The sequence below is a fragment of the Choloepus didactylus genome, chromosome 6, assembly GCF_015220235.1.
Source record: "Choloepus didactylus isolate mChoDid1 chromosome 6, mChoDid1.pri, whole genome shotgun sequence".
Lineage (NCBI taxonomy): Eukaryota > Metazoa > Chordata > Mammalia > Pilosa > Megalonychidae > Choloepus > Choloepus didactylus.
Window position 1 is genome coordinate 48,376,115 of NC_051312.1, and position 16,529 is coordinate 48,392,643.

Sequence of the window (16,529 nt, forward strand, 5' to 3'; positions counted from 1 at the left end):
TAAAGCCTATTTTTAAAAAGCATTTTCATTTTTAAAAGTTTCCCTATAAACTTATGTTCAAGTTACTTAAAAAGAAATGGAGATTGCCTTAATTGAATAAAAAGTTCATTGGTCCTGCATTTGAAGGCTTTTAAAAAAAGATCCATTTAAATAAACTTTATCGTGAGGACAGTGGAGGTAGGCAGAAGTTATCTTTTTACTATTTTTCTCAATCTCACTTTTACATCACTTTCACATAATCTAATTTGTGTAGGCAGTATGGTTTTTCTCCTTCATAGTCTTGCTGTCTTTGTTTCTGATTTAGGTGTTAGAAGTTGTGCTAAGTATCTGGTGAGCTGTTACAGTTTCAATCTTTGCTTACCATAATCACTGTAGATCATTTCCGACTAGCTCTTCCAGCCTCCTTCATTAAATGTGAGGATGGCTTGTCCCACAATCAGGCTAACATATATCTGTCTGGATTAGATTCTAAGGTTTCCGATCCTTTTTGAGATGTCACTTATTACTTAAATCTTAAACTTCAATTCTGTGCTTGACAGCAATGCCATTGTTTTGCTTATTTCCCGATTGGAGGGCTGGCAGTCTCCTCTGAGACTGATGCCAACTGAGCTGTGTGTATCAGCCAGTAGGAGTCACTTGGAGCAGATGGTCATCATCCTTCCCCACAGCCCAAATCCCTGGTCTGGGTGGCAAAGTCCCAAGACCACACCTACATACATGCCAACTGTCCTTATTTACTAAGATACTTCTTATTTGTTTAGTTTAATAAATCATTTTCCCTAATATTTTTCTAAAATGACTTATGCCCTTATTTCAATTTTTTTGATACATCTTCCTATTAGCGTCTCTTCCCTTTTCCCTATTCTTTATCACCCATGTTACCAGAAGTATATATTTTAGTCCAAATTTCTTTTTGGTTCCATAAATATTAATCTCTAACTACAGAGATTTGATATAGCTACTGGCATATACGTAACATATTGAAATTTTATTCTAGCAAGAAAGTCTATAAATCAGTACCACTTCCATTTTAATTCCTCTAATTTAAAATATTAAAGTTGAATTCTGGATATTTCAGTCTATCAAAAACAAACAGATAAATAAATTAACAACTATTTTAGGATCCTAGGAGCATCTTAACAGCCTGTGAATTGATAAAATTTCCAAAGAAGCTGATACTTAACCTAATTGTAGGACAGAAGATATAGCTTAATTCTTATGAGGACTGTACGTTCATAAAAATACTTAAAAGAAAAAGCTAAGCCACATAGTTCCATACTCTTGTGTTTATACAGTTAGTGGGAAAATTCTTAGCTAACTTGTTTGAAAATAGTAGTGAATTACTAAATTGTGCCATTTTTAGACTGAAGAAGCATTGTATTAGATCATTCCAAGATACACAGCAATGAGGTAAAGAGATGGTTGGGCTCTGCTATTATAATCATAACATAATCAGGCTTCAAAATATGTCATAACAACTTGCAGTTAATTTTCCTCTTGAATTATCTGGAATCCAAGTCTCCTAAGCACAGGGTTTATAGGTAGTTTTATTCCTGAAAAATTATGTCTAACTTCAGTTGTTATGAATTGAGATGTAATATTGGACTTATATTTAAATGCATTCTATTATGAATCTTATATAAAGTAAAACATCTTTTAAAATATACTTTCTCCTAAAGTTTTTTTATAAATTCACATTTAAAAAATATCCAGCATTTAAAAAATATTTAAATATTTAAATATCCACATTTAAAAAATATCCATGCCATAGCATGGATGATAAAGTCAGAGTGGCAAAGACATAATCCAATCTATTAAGCTGGAACTGAGAGTAATTTTCTTTCACAGGACAGAGACATCCTGAAAAGATCACAAAACTCACAGGAAAAAAAAGGAATAGTCCTCATTGAGCCTAGAATGTCAAGGTTACATTTAAGGTGGTAATATGTGTATTTTCAAAGTTGTACCATTTGGAAAAAGCAGACTAAAGAAATGAGGTATTGCTCAGCCCAAACTTCAGTTTTTCTAGTGCCCTTAAGCCAGGGCAAGTTTATATATCCAGAGCATTGGAGGTGCTGGTATATAATTTGTTGGGAGTCTAGGTGATATATAGTCCATCCCATGGAAGGTGGAAGTATGGGTATATATCATTTAATTAAGGCAGTTAGGCTTGTCACTATCTCTGATGCCTTAATATAAACACTGAGGCTGATGAACAGAAGCCACTCAAGTTGGTAATTAGAAACTGTTTAAAACAGCTATGGTATGTTACATGAAAAAACAATGCTACTGGTGCAAGAAAATGAGCATTTACAAAAATAAAGCAATAGGCTGTTTTGTACTTTGCAGAGGTTTTTGAGAAGATATGTATCTTCCATGGGAACATGGAAGAAGGAAAGCAAATTGGATTTATTTCAGACATCTTCTAAAATTAAAAAAAAAAAAAACCTTCTTTTAAAATGAAAGGATAGTTTGAATATCCATAGATGACACATTTTCTTATCCTCATAAGGTAATGCTAATGTTAATATAGATGCTCCAGTCATTCAGGATAGGCTCAGTTACTTTTAAGCAGGGGATTCTTATAGAATTATACATTAAATATTCATGGCACCTCAGAACAAAAGGAAAGGCTAAAAACTTAATAAATTCTCTAATTTTACTTTTCTATTAGAAGGAAATTTGTATGAGGAAGAACTGATTGATATGTAAATTAATTATTTTGTGGGAAGATTAATGTATTATGTGGGTGCAACAGGCATTTCCTTTTACTTTTAGTTCTGTAGGTGCCAGAATACAAGATTAGTTTCTCAACATTTATAGTCATTTAAATGAATGTTCATTAAGCAATTTTGTTAATTTTCACTGAACAGAACGATGGATGAAAGTAAATAATAAGCTGGTATCTAATATTAAGAAGAAAACTTGATATGTTATATAATATGACATGGACTTTTTTAAAGATCTTTAAATGTTATTTTTTATTTAAAAAGTTCCACCCTCCTTGTCAACATATTAACAATGGAATGAAAATCAAAGCTTTAATCATTTCATCTAAAATGCTTAAGTATGAGGTGAGGTATTACACAATATCTTGTGACACACACTGCCTGACAAAACTTGTGCTAGATAAAAAATGCAAAAGCAGAGAACTTTCCAGGTTGAAAACTTCCATGGTCATCCATAAAACCTCGGTTTTATAATCTTAAGTTCCTACAAGTTTATCTATTTGAATTCTACAACCATTAACTTCTTAACTATGTTACTACACAACTCAAACAGACTTCATTGCTGGAATGATAAAGTAAAAACATGAGTGTGATGCACAAACTAAATTAGAAGATGGGATGTTATAATAAATCCTTGAGAAATTTACCTAGGGGTAGGAGGCTCAGCTATAGATAGAGTTGTTAATACCCTCTGAGATTAAATGGTAAAACTGAGTTGAGTAACTTTAAACTGTATTGGAAGACTTTCAAAACCACATTGTAAAATAACAATAATAACTAGAGTTTCTGACTTGGAATTAAATACAAAATTTACCAAAAATTGCTTAATACTATCCTGAAATTTGTAGAAAATTATAATGATTAGGAAGAGAAAAGAGATAATTCTAGAAACCTGATCAGAAACTCAGGGAAGTAAGTCAAACAGATTTTGAATTCTTATGGAAAGCCAAAGAAATGATGGATACTTGTCTAGGGTACATACTCTAATAAGAAATTCTGTAATAGTTCTGTTTTAAATGATGCATCTATCACACATGTACATAGAAATATAATAAACTATTAACCTCTACTTCTATGAGCCATTTTTACCCAGACCTTTCCTTCTTAGACCAAAGTTTGAGCAAACAGTTAGGCCTGCATCTGGTATAATGAGTCCTATCAAGTCCACGATTCTTTTAATCACATTCAAGTGGTATTTGGAAGCACTTCACCTCTGACAAAGTTTAGTGTGCGTGTGTGCACATGCATGAGTGTTTTCAACTTCAGAAAATGCACACTGAAGAGGGATATTGAATAACCCCAAGAGCTTATTAACCAGTTCTCCTTCTCATCTCCTTCAAGAAACATGGAAAGCTAAAGAGCTTCTGTAAAGATGAATGGAGAGAAAGATGTGTAGCATATTGTGCGTAAGAGGAAGAGTATGCTTATTTGGTAACCCCCAGATGATGGGCTATGGCTCTGTATTACTGTTACTAAAAATATTGTTCTTAGTGTGGTAGATGTGAAAAAAAAATCTGTAGTCTGATTTGGAAGAATTCAGTGAAGCATGAATGTCATCAGGATCTTCCCCCCTTCACTAGTCTTAGGCTTCCCCTACTTGCCCCTAGAAATTTGTTTTACTATGCCCTATGTTAGACCCAAAACCCGGGGGCTAATTTAATCCTTCACAGGTTTTCCACACTCCAGATGTAGCAAACAAATGCCAAACTTCTCGCACGTTACAAACAGGAAACATATCAATTAGATGTGTTATTAGAAGGCAAATTTTGATTTCTTTGCATTCCTTTAAGATGGTACATTGTTTTAAAACATACTTTTTGGTGATATTTCTAGAATTTACTAGAATTTTTTCCAAACAATTGGAATTGTTGAGCTGACAGCTGCCTACAAAGTTAATAATCTAGATATTATATCAGATTCACTGACAGTTAAAATGAAACAAACATTCCACAATCTGTCTGGCTCAATACCATCGTTATCAAGAACTGTTCATGTCAAAATGGACAGCTTTTTAATATTCCTCAGCTAATGGATATTTATGTTTCACTCTTTCAAGGACAGGCAGAGAATCAGGAAAAATGAATTAGATGAATATTTAAGAGCTGGAAATAACAGAAATATAGAAGGAGAAAAGTTAGGGAAGAGTTTATTTGTTTAAATTTATAAAACTTAAAAACTTCCCTTTCCTCTTTCCTTTTTTCCTCCTTTTTCTTCTCAACAAACACTTATTGAGCACCTTCTATATACTAGGCAATAAGCTAGCTGGAGATATGAGTTGTTGTCCTCATGAATCTGCTGAGAAGGAATAAGATACAAGGTAGTGAAAGCACACTGAGGAAAGAGACTTACTCAGACTACGAAAGGCTCTGAAAAGGAGGTACTGCTCCAGTGGAGTTTAAAGGGCAAGTCAGAGCTAGAAAGGAAGTTAGAGTCCTAGGAAAAGAAAACAAACATCACATACAAAGTCAAAGAGGTATGTGACAAATAGGCTGGGTTCAGTTTGCTATGATTGGAGATTATGGTTTATGCAAGGAAATAGTCAAAGATAAGGCTGGAGAAGTAGGAAAGGGCTAGAAAATGTAGGGCCTTTATTCTGAAGGCAGTGGTGAGTCAATGAAGGATTTTAATCATGGGGAAGTGATAAGAGCAGACTTATATTCTGGAAATATTAATTTGGTTATACTGATAGCACTTGGGGGTGGGAATAAGGGGAAGGGACAATACTGGAAGCAGGGAGACCAATTAGGAGGCTATTACAGGAATCCAGGAAAGTAATGATCAGATCTCATCCCCAAACAGGCAAAGCTGGTGGCTTGTTACTTCTTTCTGTGGCTCTTAATAAATTTGCTATACCTTTCAATATTTATTCCTTAAAAATTAAATCTCATCCTGAGTATCTAGGGAGATTCACAGCTGATTTACCAATGAGTCACGGTTCCTGATAGTACTTTCCATCTAGTCTTTCTCCATGAGGAACTAGGTGTTAAAAGAAATGAAAAGTTGGTGACAAATTGGATGTGGGGCGTGAGAAAAAGGCAGGTATCAAGGATAGGTGGATGGAGGGGTGGACAGGCATACCATTTCAGAAAATATTTATTAAATCCCTATTGTGTCAACTATTACTTTATGTGGCAGGTCCACTAATGTCTTTTTTCTATTCCAGGATCCCACTTGCATTTAGTTGTTATTTCTTCTTAGTTTCTTCTAGCCTGAAACAATTCTTCAGTCTTTCCTTGTCTTTTATGACCTTGATACTTTTGAAGAGTACCAATCATTATTTTATAGAATTCAGTCAATATAGTTGTCTGAATTTTCTCACGATTGGAGAGAAGTTATGCGTTTTTTGGCACAACTACCACAAAAATGATGCTGCACACTTCTCAGTGCATCATATCGGGGGTTCATGATGCTGATATGACTTTTTACTGGTGCTGTTTAACCTTGATCACTAGGTTATGTTGGTGCCTGTTGGGTTTCTTCATGGTAAAGTTATTACCTTTCCCTCTTAATTGATAAGTATCTTAGTTGAGAGACTTTGAAACTATACAAATCCTATTTCTCCCCAAACATGTGTCCATTCATTTTCATATCCAACAAGAGATCTTGTCTCCAACATTTATTATTGTGGTGTTTGTGTAATGGAGATTTTCTAGTTCCCTCTTTCCTTCCACATTTATTAATTGAAATATATTGTGTTGAAGAGCTAGCTGTACCTTCTCCCCCATTTATTTACTTACATGATAATATCAGTATGGACTCATAGATATTTACTTTATTCTGTGGGTTAAAATTCAATACTATCATTATTTATTTTGTTGGTCATTAGGAGCTCCTTCGGGTTGGCTTCTGGTTTCTTCCAACATGTCCCCATCTTTAAAAAAAATTTTTTTTTAATATCATTTCCTTACTTTTTGGCACTGTAAGATGTTCAGCCTCATCTTGTATTTACTCTGCCTCAGGCCAGGAATCAACCACCTCTCCTAGGAGCCCTGGTTTCTTTTCTCAGAAAATAGTGTCCAGAGACCAAGATCTGGCACTAGGTATGTCATTGTTATAGGTGCTTCTAGGCTTGAGAGGGTATTTTTTTTTTTTTTTATTAAATTCAGTTTTATTGAAATACATTCACACATCATACAATCATCCATGGTATACAATCCACTGTCCACAGTATGATAACATAGTTATGCATTCATCACCACAATCTATCTCTGAACATTTTCCTTACATCAGTAAGAACCAGAACAAGAATAAAAAATAAAAGTGAAAAAAGAACACCCAAATCATCCCCCCATCCCACCCCATTTGTCCTTTAGTTTTTATCCCCATTTTTCTACTCAGCCATACACTAGATAAAGGGGGTGTGATCCACAAGGTCTTCACAATCACACTGTCACCCCTTGTAATCTACATTATTATATAATTGTCTTCAGGAGTCCAGACTGCTGGGTTGGAGTTTGGTAGTTTCAGGTATTTACTTCTAGTTATTCCAATACATTAAAACTTAAGAGGTGTTATCTATATAGTGCATAAGAATGTCCACCAGAGTGACCTCTCGACTCCATTTGAAATCTCTCAGCCACTGAAACTATTTCGTCTCATTTTGCATCCCCCTTTTGGTCAAGAAGGTACTCTCAGTCCCACGATGCCGGGTCCACATTCATCCCCAGGAGTCATATTCTGCATTGCCAGGGAGATTTATACCCCTGGGAGTCGGGTCCCATGTAGTGGGGAGGGCAGCGAGTTCACCTGTTGAGATGGCTCAGTTAGAGAGAGAGAGGGCCACATCTGAGCAACAAAGAGATACTCACGGGGAGACTCTTAGGCACCATTACATGCAATTTTAGACTTGAGAGGGTATTTTTAAGGCAGGCTGGTCAAGGAAAGCCTCTCTGTGAACACCATTTTAGCAGACTTGAATAAAGTGAAGGAGGGAGCCATGCAAATGATCTGAGAAGAGTTTTCCAGGTAGATGGTTCAGTGGCTATAGATCGATGAAGTAGGTTAAATGCTTGGCAAGGAACAGCAAGAAAATGAGTGTGGTTGCAGCTTACTGGGGTAGGAGGAAAGTGGTAGGAAATGAGTTCAGAGGATAGACAGGACTTTTGTGAGTCAAGTAAATAGACTGAATTTAATTTTGATGGGAAGCCAAAGGAGTGTTTGCTGCAGGACAGTAGCATAATCTAGTTTACTTTGTGATCTCTACTTGGTGGTGGCAAATGAACTGTGGGCAGTCAAGTTACGAGGCTACTGCAGCAGCCTTTATGAGAAATTAATGGTGGCAAGATATACCGGGATTAGGGTGAGGATTGTAGCTGCAGAGTTGGTGAGAAGTGGCTGGATTTCATGTATGTGTGCATTTATATTGAAATGTTTCAAACATACAGAAAACTCAAAATAAAATTATACAAAACACCCACGTGCTTTATAACATTTTAACATTTTGCCACATTTGTTTCAGAATAAAACAGTGCAGATAAAGTGAAGATCCCTGTGAATCTCTCCCCAATTCATACCTTCCCAGAGGTGAACAGTACAATGAATTCAACATTTATCTTTCTCATACACAGTTCTAAACTACTATAATAAATATATCTATATGCATAAATAATATATAATGCTTTATATTTTTAAATTTTTATATAAATGGTATTATAGTGCATGTAATATTTTGCAACTTGTTTTATTTCATTCAAAATTATAATCTGGAGATTTACCATGTTGCTACACGCAATTCTACTCCATATATTTTAAACTGCTATATAGTAGTGCTCCATTTTGTGAATATACAAAATTGATTTACTCATTTTCCTGTTGATAGACATTTATGTTATTTTCAATTTTTCTGTCCTATAAGAAATACTGTATTCAACATTGTCATATTTTCTTCTTATGTATATGCTGAAGTTTTCTAGGATGTATATCTAGAAATGGAACTTCTGGGTCAAAAGACATGTATAGTATCAACATTATAGATATTACCAACTTGTTCTTAGAAGTAGTTGTAGCAATTTATGCTCCCCTTAGAATGAAAGTTCCTGTTTCTCTGCATCTTCATCAACTTACATGACTGTCAGGCTGCAAAACATTTGCCAATTTGATGGGCATGACATGATGGTCATTATTTTAGTTGGCATTTTTCCTTACTACTAGCGACACTGAAAATTTTTTCTTACGTTTTCTCTTCCGTGAGTTACATATTCACATTGTTTGCCCATTTTTCTATTGAGTTGTCTTTTTATGAAATACTCATTCTGGATAGTAATTCTTTGTTGGTGATGTGTATTGCAAAATCTTCACTTCTTGCTTAGTTTATGGTGACTTTTATTGACTAAAGGTCTTAAAATTTAATGCAGTCAAATACTCTTCTATTTTTTTTCCAGAAGTTTTTTTCACACTTGATTCTTCAAACTAACTTGGATTTATTTTTATGTATGTATTTTTTCATAAGAATAACCAATTATCCCATGATTGAATACTTAATCTTTCCTTACCCTACTGATCTGTAATGCTACCTCTGACATTTCTCAATTTTCTATACACATGGGGGGCTGTTTCTAGGCTCTTTATTCTGTTTTATTGGCTTATTGTCTACCCCTGTGCCATTATAATATCTTAACTACTTACATCCTTTTAAGAAGATTTGATATTTGGTAGGACAAGTTTCCCTCCTAAGTTGTCTTAGTTATTCTTGACTCTGCTTTTCCAATTGGATTGAGGATCAATTTGTTAAATTTCAAGAAAAAATCCATAAGGAATCTGGCTGTAATTGCACTGAACTTCACATTTTTATGATATTGAGTCTACCCATCTATGAACACTCCATCTAAAAGGTATTACTTTAGGGCCTTCCATAAAGTTTTGAAATTTTTCTTTATGAGGCTCTTGTACATCTTTTGTTAGTGTTAATCTTAGGTGCTGTACAGTTTCTGCTGCTCAGTGTTCAGTTTTCTCATCAGTAAATTGTACATAATAATATAACCTACTTAAAAGGGTTTGTTGTTGAGGATTAAAGAGTAAAAGCATGTAGAATACTGTCTGGCACATAATGAGCTCTTGGTAGGTTTTCTTTCCTTCCTTCCTTCCCTCCCTCCCTCCTTCCCTCCTTCCCTCCTTTCTTAATTAAATACATATTTACTGAGTTCTAAGATGTGTCAGGCACTGTTTCGAGCACGAGGATATAGCAGTGAACAAAGCAGACAAGGCTTTCCTCCCTTCATAATAATTCATGTGATGCACTTCTTAGGCCTGATAGATAGTAGTAGCTGATATAGGAGACCTAAAGAAAGTGGAGGAACAAGCCATTTGGATCCAGACAGTGTCCCAAGCAGAGGAAACAGTAATGCTAAGGTCTGGGGAGGGTGGGTGTACTCCGGGAATAGTAAGGAAGTCAGCATATCTGAAGCGAAATAAGAAAAGTAGGAGGAGATGAGGCCATACATGGAGTGGAGGGCAAGATCACACAGGTCTTGAGGCCATTGTAAGGACTCCAGGTTTTACACTGAGTGATTTGGAAAACAACTGCAGGTTTTTTTTTTTTGTTTTTGTTTTTTTTTGTGAGCAGAGTGACACAAGCTGATTAATCATAACTACTTTTATATTTTCTAATTAGGTATATTTAGTGTACAATAAGGCTACTGAATATAGTATATTAATTTAATAGCAATAATAATAATAGCACATGTAATGCTTATAATGTATCAGGTACTTTACATAGGTTAAGTCATTTAATCCTTTCAACAACCCTTTTTCAGCTGAGTAAACTGCAATATAGATAGGCTAAGTAATAACCAAGGTTATATGGTGGTAACTGGCATGTCTGGGGTCTTCATTCGGCAAGATACAAGTTTGCGGGCCTGTCCCAATCCAGATGGCAAACTGAGAAGATTCAGGGTTCCAACCCTCCACAGAAGCTTTGAACAACCAGCAAGAACTGGTAGAAACATCTTTTTGAAGGCTCCAGAAAACAGTGAAAGGACTACAGTAACAGGGTGAGTACCAAATCAAGAAAAAGGCTATTTAAAACAGTAGGAACATGTGGTGCCCTGGCTGACCCCCTCCTTACCCCTTCCCAGCTTGTTGAGGAGCCAGCTGCATTCTCAGTGTGGATCCCTGGTTCCAGTCTTGGAGAGAGCAGAGTAACACTCATGCACAGACTGGGAGCATGTATGTTTGGCTCAATCTGTCTTGTGGTAGCCTGAGGGACTTGCAATTCCAGAACTTGCCCTGTAGAAGGAGGTTCACAGAACTCTCCTGTAGAATGCTCTGGGGGAGAGCAGTCAAATAGCTGTCTGGGCCAAGGGATTGTTGGCCGTAGGACACACAGTGCAGTGCCTGGGACCATAAAGAAACTGTTTTCTAGGGAAGAGAGAACATTTGGAACTGTGTAAATGTGAGAATTCCTAGGACCAAATGCACATTTCTGAGACATGCAAGTTTAAGAAAAGACATATGTGCAGAAAAGATCAGGGTGGCTCTTATGCTTTGGCCTGAAGCTATTTTCTAAATTTAAATTTATTATATGGAAAAGTTCTGAAGGAGAGCAATCTGCAAAGACTGGGAAAGGTGTTTTCTTTTTTCCCTTCCCTTCCTTTTTTTTTGTTAGCTTCTGGCATTCAAAGAAAGTTCTGTCACAATGCTAGCTGGATAAAAGCTTAAGGAACAGACACCTCAGAGTCTAAATTCCAGCGATAACATTAAAATATCAAAATGTCCAGGTGTAGTGGCTTAGAGCTGTATGTACCCCAAAAACTTGTTCTTAAACTTAATCCATTCTTGGGGGTATGAACCCATTTTAAGTAGAACCTTTTGATGAGGTTACTTCAGTTAAGGGATGGCCCACCTCAGTCAGGATGGGTCTTAATCCTATTATTGGAGTCCTTTATAAGGAGAATGAAATTCAGACAGAAAGAAAGTCACAGAGGGAGAAACCAGAAGCTGAACACCAACAGATCCTGGAAGAGAAGGAAGAGACCAGGAGATGGCTCTATGTGCCTTGCCATGTGACAAAGAACAGTGACTAAGATCACTGGCAGCCAGCCACAGAATACCACAGCCTTCAGAAAGAAAGCATCACTTTGATAATGAGTTGATTTGGACTTTTTTTCCCCTTAAACTCAAAACTGTGAGCCACTAAATTCCTATTGTTTAAGCCATTTCTTTGCATGGTATTTACTTGAGTGCCCCAGGAAACCAAAACACCAGGTTTCAACAAAAGATTACTAAACATAGAAAGAAACAGGTAGTGATGGCCCAGGCAAAGGAGAAGATTAAAGTATTAGAAACTGTCAATGAGGAGGATCAGACTTGGAACATTCCAGACAAAGACTTTAAAATAATGGTCCTGTGATGGTTAGGTTTATGTGTCAACTTGGCCAGGTGATGGAACCCAGCTGTCTTGCCAAGCAAGCACTGGCCTAACTGTTGCTGTGAGGATGTTTGTGGCTGGTTAATAAACCAACAGGCTGGTTTATTAAATCATCAGTCAATTGGCTGCAGCTGTGATTGATGACGTCAACAAAGGGCGTGTCTTCCACAATGGGAGAATGCAGTTGGCTGGATTTAATCCAATCAATCAGTTGAAGACTTTTAAGCAAGACAGAAGGAGGACCTTCACTTCTTCTTCGGCTGGCCAGCGAAGTGTTTCCTGAGGAGTTCGTCAAAGTTGCCAGTTCATTCCTGAGGATTTCATAGGACACATTCATTGAAGCTGCCAGTTCATTTCCTGAGGAGTTCGTCCAAGTTGCCAGTTTGTTTCCTGAGGAGTTTATCGAACATCTTCACTGGAGTTGCCAGTTTGCTGCCTGCCCTATGGAATTTGGACTCGTGCATACCCACAGTTGCGTGAGACACTTTTACAATATTCATAGATATCTCTCGTTGATTCTGTTTCCCTAGAGAACCCTAACTAATAGAGGTCCTAAATATGCTCAAAGAGGTAAAGGAACATATGGATAAAGAACTAAAGTAAATAAGGAAAATGATAGATGAACACAAAGAAAATATCAATAGATAAATGGAATTTATGAAAAGAACCAGAGCTGAAGACCTCCATATCAGAAATTAAAAATTCCCTAGAGGGGTTCAACAGCAGATTGGAGCTGGCAGAAGAAATAATCAGTGAACTTGAAGATAAGACAATTGAAACCATCCAGTCTGAGAAACAGAGAGAGGAAAGAATGAAGAAAAGTGAATAAAGCCTGAGGAACAATCAAGCACACCAATATGTGTATTGTGGGAGTCCCAAAAGGAGAACAGAGAAAAGGGCAGAGAGACTAATCAAAGAAATAATGACTGAAAACATCCCAAATTTAATGAAATACTCGAATATACACATCCAAGATGTTCAATGAGCTCCGAACGGGATAAACCCAACTAGATCCACACTACACCATATTATAATCAAACTGTCAAAGGCCAAAGACAAAGAGAGAATTCTGAAAACTGCAAGAAAGAAGCAGTGTGTCACAAGAAAGCCTCAGTAAAATTAAGAAAGGCAGTGGGAAGACATTAAAATGCTGAAAGCCAAAAATTGCCAACCAAGAATTCTATGTCTGGCAAAATTGCCTTTCAAAAATGAAGGAGGGGCTGGAGGCGGGGCAAGATGGCAGACTGGTGAGCTGTATGTTTTAGTTACTCCTCCAGGAAAGTAGGTAGAAAGCCAGGAACTGCGTGGACTGGACACCACAGAGCAATCTGTCTTTGGGCATACTTCATACAACACTCATGAAAATGTCGAACTGCTGAGATCAGCGAAATCTGTAAGTTTTTGCGGCCAGGGGACCCGCGCCCCTCCCTGCCAGGCTCAGTCCCGTGGGAGGAGGGGCTGTCAGCTCCGGGAAGGAGAAGGGAGAACTGCAGTGGCTGCTCTTATCGGAAACACATTCTACTGATCCAGACTCCAACCATAGATAGACTGAGACCAGACACCAGAGAATCTGAGAGCAGCCAGCCCAGCAGAGAGGAGACAGGCATAGAAAAAAAAAAACAACATGAAAAACTCCAAAATAAAAGCAGAGGATTTTTGGAGTTCTGGTGAACACAGAAAGGGGAAGGGCGGAGCTCAGGCCCTAAGGCGCATATGCAAATCCCGAAGAAAAGCCGATCTCTCTGCCCTGTGGACCTTTCCTTAATGGCCCTGGTTGCTTTGTCTCTTAGCATTTCAATAACCCATTAGATCTCTGAGGAGGGCCCTTTTTTTTTTTTTTTTTTTTTTTTAATACTTTTTTCTTTTTCTAAAACAATTACTCTAAGAAGCCCAATACAGAAAGCTTCAAAGACTTTCAATTTGGGCACGTCAAGTCAAGAGCAGAACTAAGAGAGCTCTGAGACAAAAGGCAATAATTCAGTGGCTGAGAAAATTCACTAAACACCACAACTTCCCAAGAAAAGGGGGGTGTCCGCTCACAGCCACCATCCTGGTGGACAGGAAACACTCCTGCCCATCGCCAGCCCCATAGCCCAGAGCTGCCCCAGACAACCCAGTGTGACGGAAGTGCTTCAAATAACAGGCACACACCACAAAACTGGGCATGGACATTAGCTTTCCCTGCAACCTCAGCTGATTGTCCCAGAGTTGGGAAGGTGGAGCAGTGTGAATTAACAAAGCCCCATTCAGCCATCATTTGAGCAGACTGGGAGCCTCCCTACACAGCCCAGCAGCCCAGAACTGCCCTGGGGGGACGGCACTCACCTGTGACATAGCACAGTCATCCCTCAACAGAGGACCCGGGGTGCACAGCGTGGAAGAGGGGCCCACTTGCAAGTCTCAGGAGCCATACGCCAATACCAAGGACTTGTGGGTCAGTGGCAGAGACAAACTGTGGCAGGACTGAACTGAAGGATTAGACTATTGCACCAGCTTTAAAACTCTAGGATCACCAGGGAGATTTGATTGTTAGGGCCACCCCCCCCTCCCCGACTGCCCAGAAACACGCCCCACATACAGGGCAGGCAACACCAACTACACACGCAAGCTTGGTACACCAATTGGGCCCCACAAGACTCACTCCCCCACTCACCAAAAAGGCTAAGCAGGGGAGAACTGGCTTGTGGAGAACAGGTGGCTCGTGGACGCCACCTGCTGGTTAGTTAGAGAAAGTGTACTCCACGAAGCTGTAGATCTGATAAATTAGAGATACGGACTTCAATAGGTCTACAAACCCTAAAAGAACCCTATCAAGTTCAGCAAATGCCACGAGGCCAAAAACAACAGAAAATTATAAAGCATATGAAAAAACCAGACGATATGGATAACCCAAGCCCAAGCACCCAAATCAAAAGACCAGAAGAGACACAGCACCTAGAGCAGCTACTCAAAGAACTAAAGATGAACAATGAGACCATAGTACGGGATATAAAGGAAATCAAGAAGACTCTAGAAGAGCATAAAGAAGACATTGCAAGACTAAATAAAAAAATGGATGATCTTATGGAAATTAAAGAAACTGTTGACCAAATTAAAAAGATTATGGACACTCATAGTACAAGACTAGAGGAAGTTGAACAACGAATCAGTGACCTGGAAGATGACAGAATGGAAAATGAAAGCATAAAAGAAAGAATGGGGAAAAAAATTGAAAAAATCGAAATGGACCTCAGGGATATGATAGATGATATGAAACGTCCAAATATAAGACTCATTGGTGTCCCAGAAGGGGAAGAAAAGGGTAAAGGTCTAGGAAGAGTATTCAAAGAAATTGTTGGGGAAAACTTCCCAAATCTTCTAAACAACATAAATACACAAATCATAAATGCTCAGCGAACTCCAAATAGAATAAATCCAAATAAACCCACTCCGAGACATATACTGATCACACTGTCAAACACAGAAGAGAAGGAGCAAGTTCTGAAAGCAGCAAGAGAAAAGCAATTCACCACATCCAAAGGAAACAGCATAAGACTAAGTAGTGACTACTCAGCAGCCACCATGGAGGCAAGAAGGCAGTGGCACGATATATTTAAAATTCTGAGTGAGAAAAATTTCCAGCCAAGAATACTTTATCCAGCAAAGCTCTCCTTCAAATTTGAGGGAGAGCTTAAATTTTTCACAGACAAAGAAATGCTGAGAGAATTTGCTAACAAGAGACCTGCCCTACTGGAGATACTAAAGGGAGCCCTACAGACAGAGAAACAAAGACAGGACAGAGAGACTTGGAGAAAGGTTCAGTACTAAAGAGATTCGGTATGGGTACAATAAAGGATATTAATAGAGAGAGGGGAAAAATATGGCAAACATAAACCAAAGGATAAGATGGCCAATTCAAGAAATGCCTTCACGGTTATAACGTTGAATGTAAATGGATTAAACTCCCCAATTAAAAGATATAGATTCGTAGAATGGATCAAAAAAAATGAACCATCAATATGTTGCATACAAGAGACTCATCTTAGACATAGGGACACAAAGAAACTGAAAGTGAAAGGATGGAAAAAAATATTTCATGCAAGCTACAGCCAAAAGAAAGCAGGTGTAGCAATATTAATCTCAGATAAAATAGACTTCAAATGCAGGGATGTTTTGAGAGACAAAGAAGGCCACTACATACTAATAAAAGGGGCAATTCAGCAAGAAGAAATAACAATCGTAAATGTCTATGCACCCAATCAAGGTGCCACCAAATACATGAGAGAAACACTGGCAAAACTAAAGGAAGCAATTGATGTTTCCACAATAATTGTGGGAGACTTCAACACATCACTCTCTCCTATAGATAGATCAACCAGACAGAAGACCAATAAGGAAATTGAAAACCTAAACAATCTGATAAATGAATTAGATTTAACAGACATATACAGGACATT

At 37.7% G+C, this 16,529-nt stretch overlaps 1 protein-coding gene across 3 annotated transcripts in view; it reads right to left on the reverse strand.

Annotated features, from left to right (window-relative positions):
* The window catches only part of ELP4 (elongator acetyltransferase complex subunit 4), a 278,539-nt gene that overhangs the window by 21,337 nt on the left and 240,673 nt on the right, over positions 1–16,529 (reverse strand). The gene's annotated exons all lie outside the window — the stretch shown is intronic.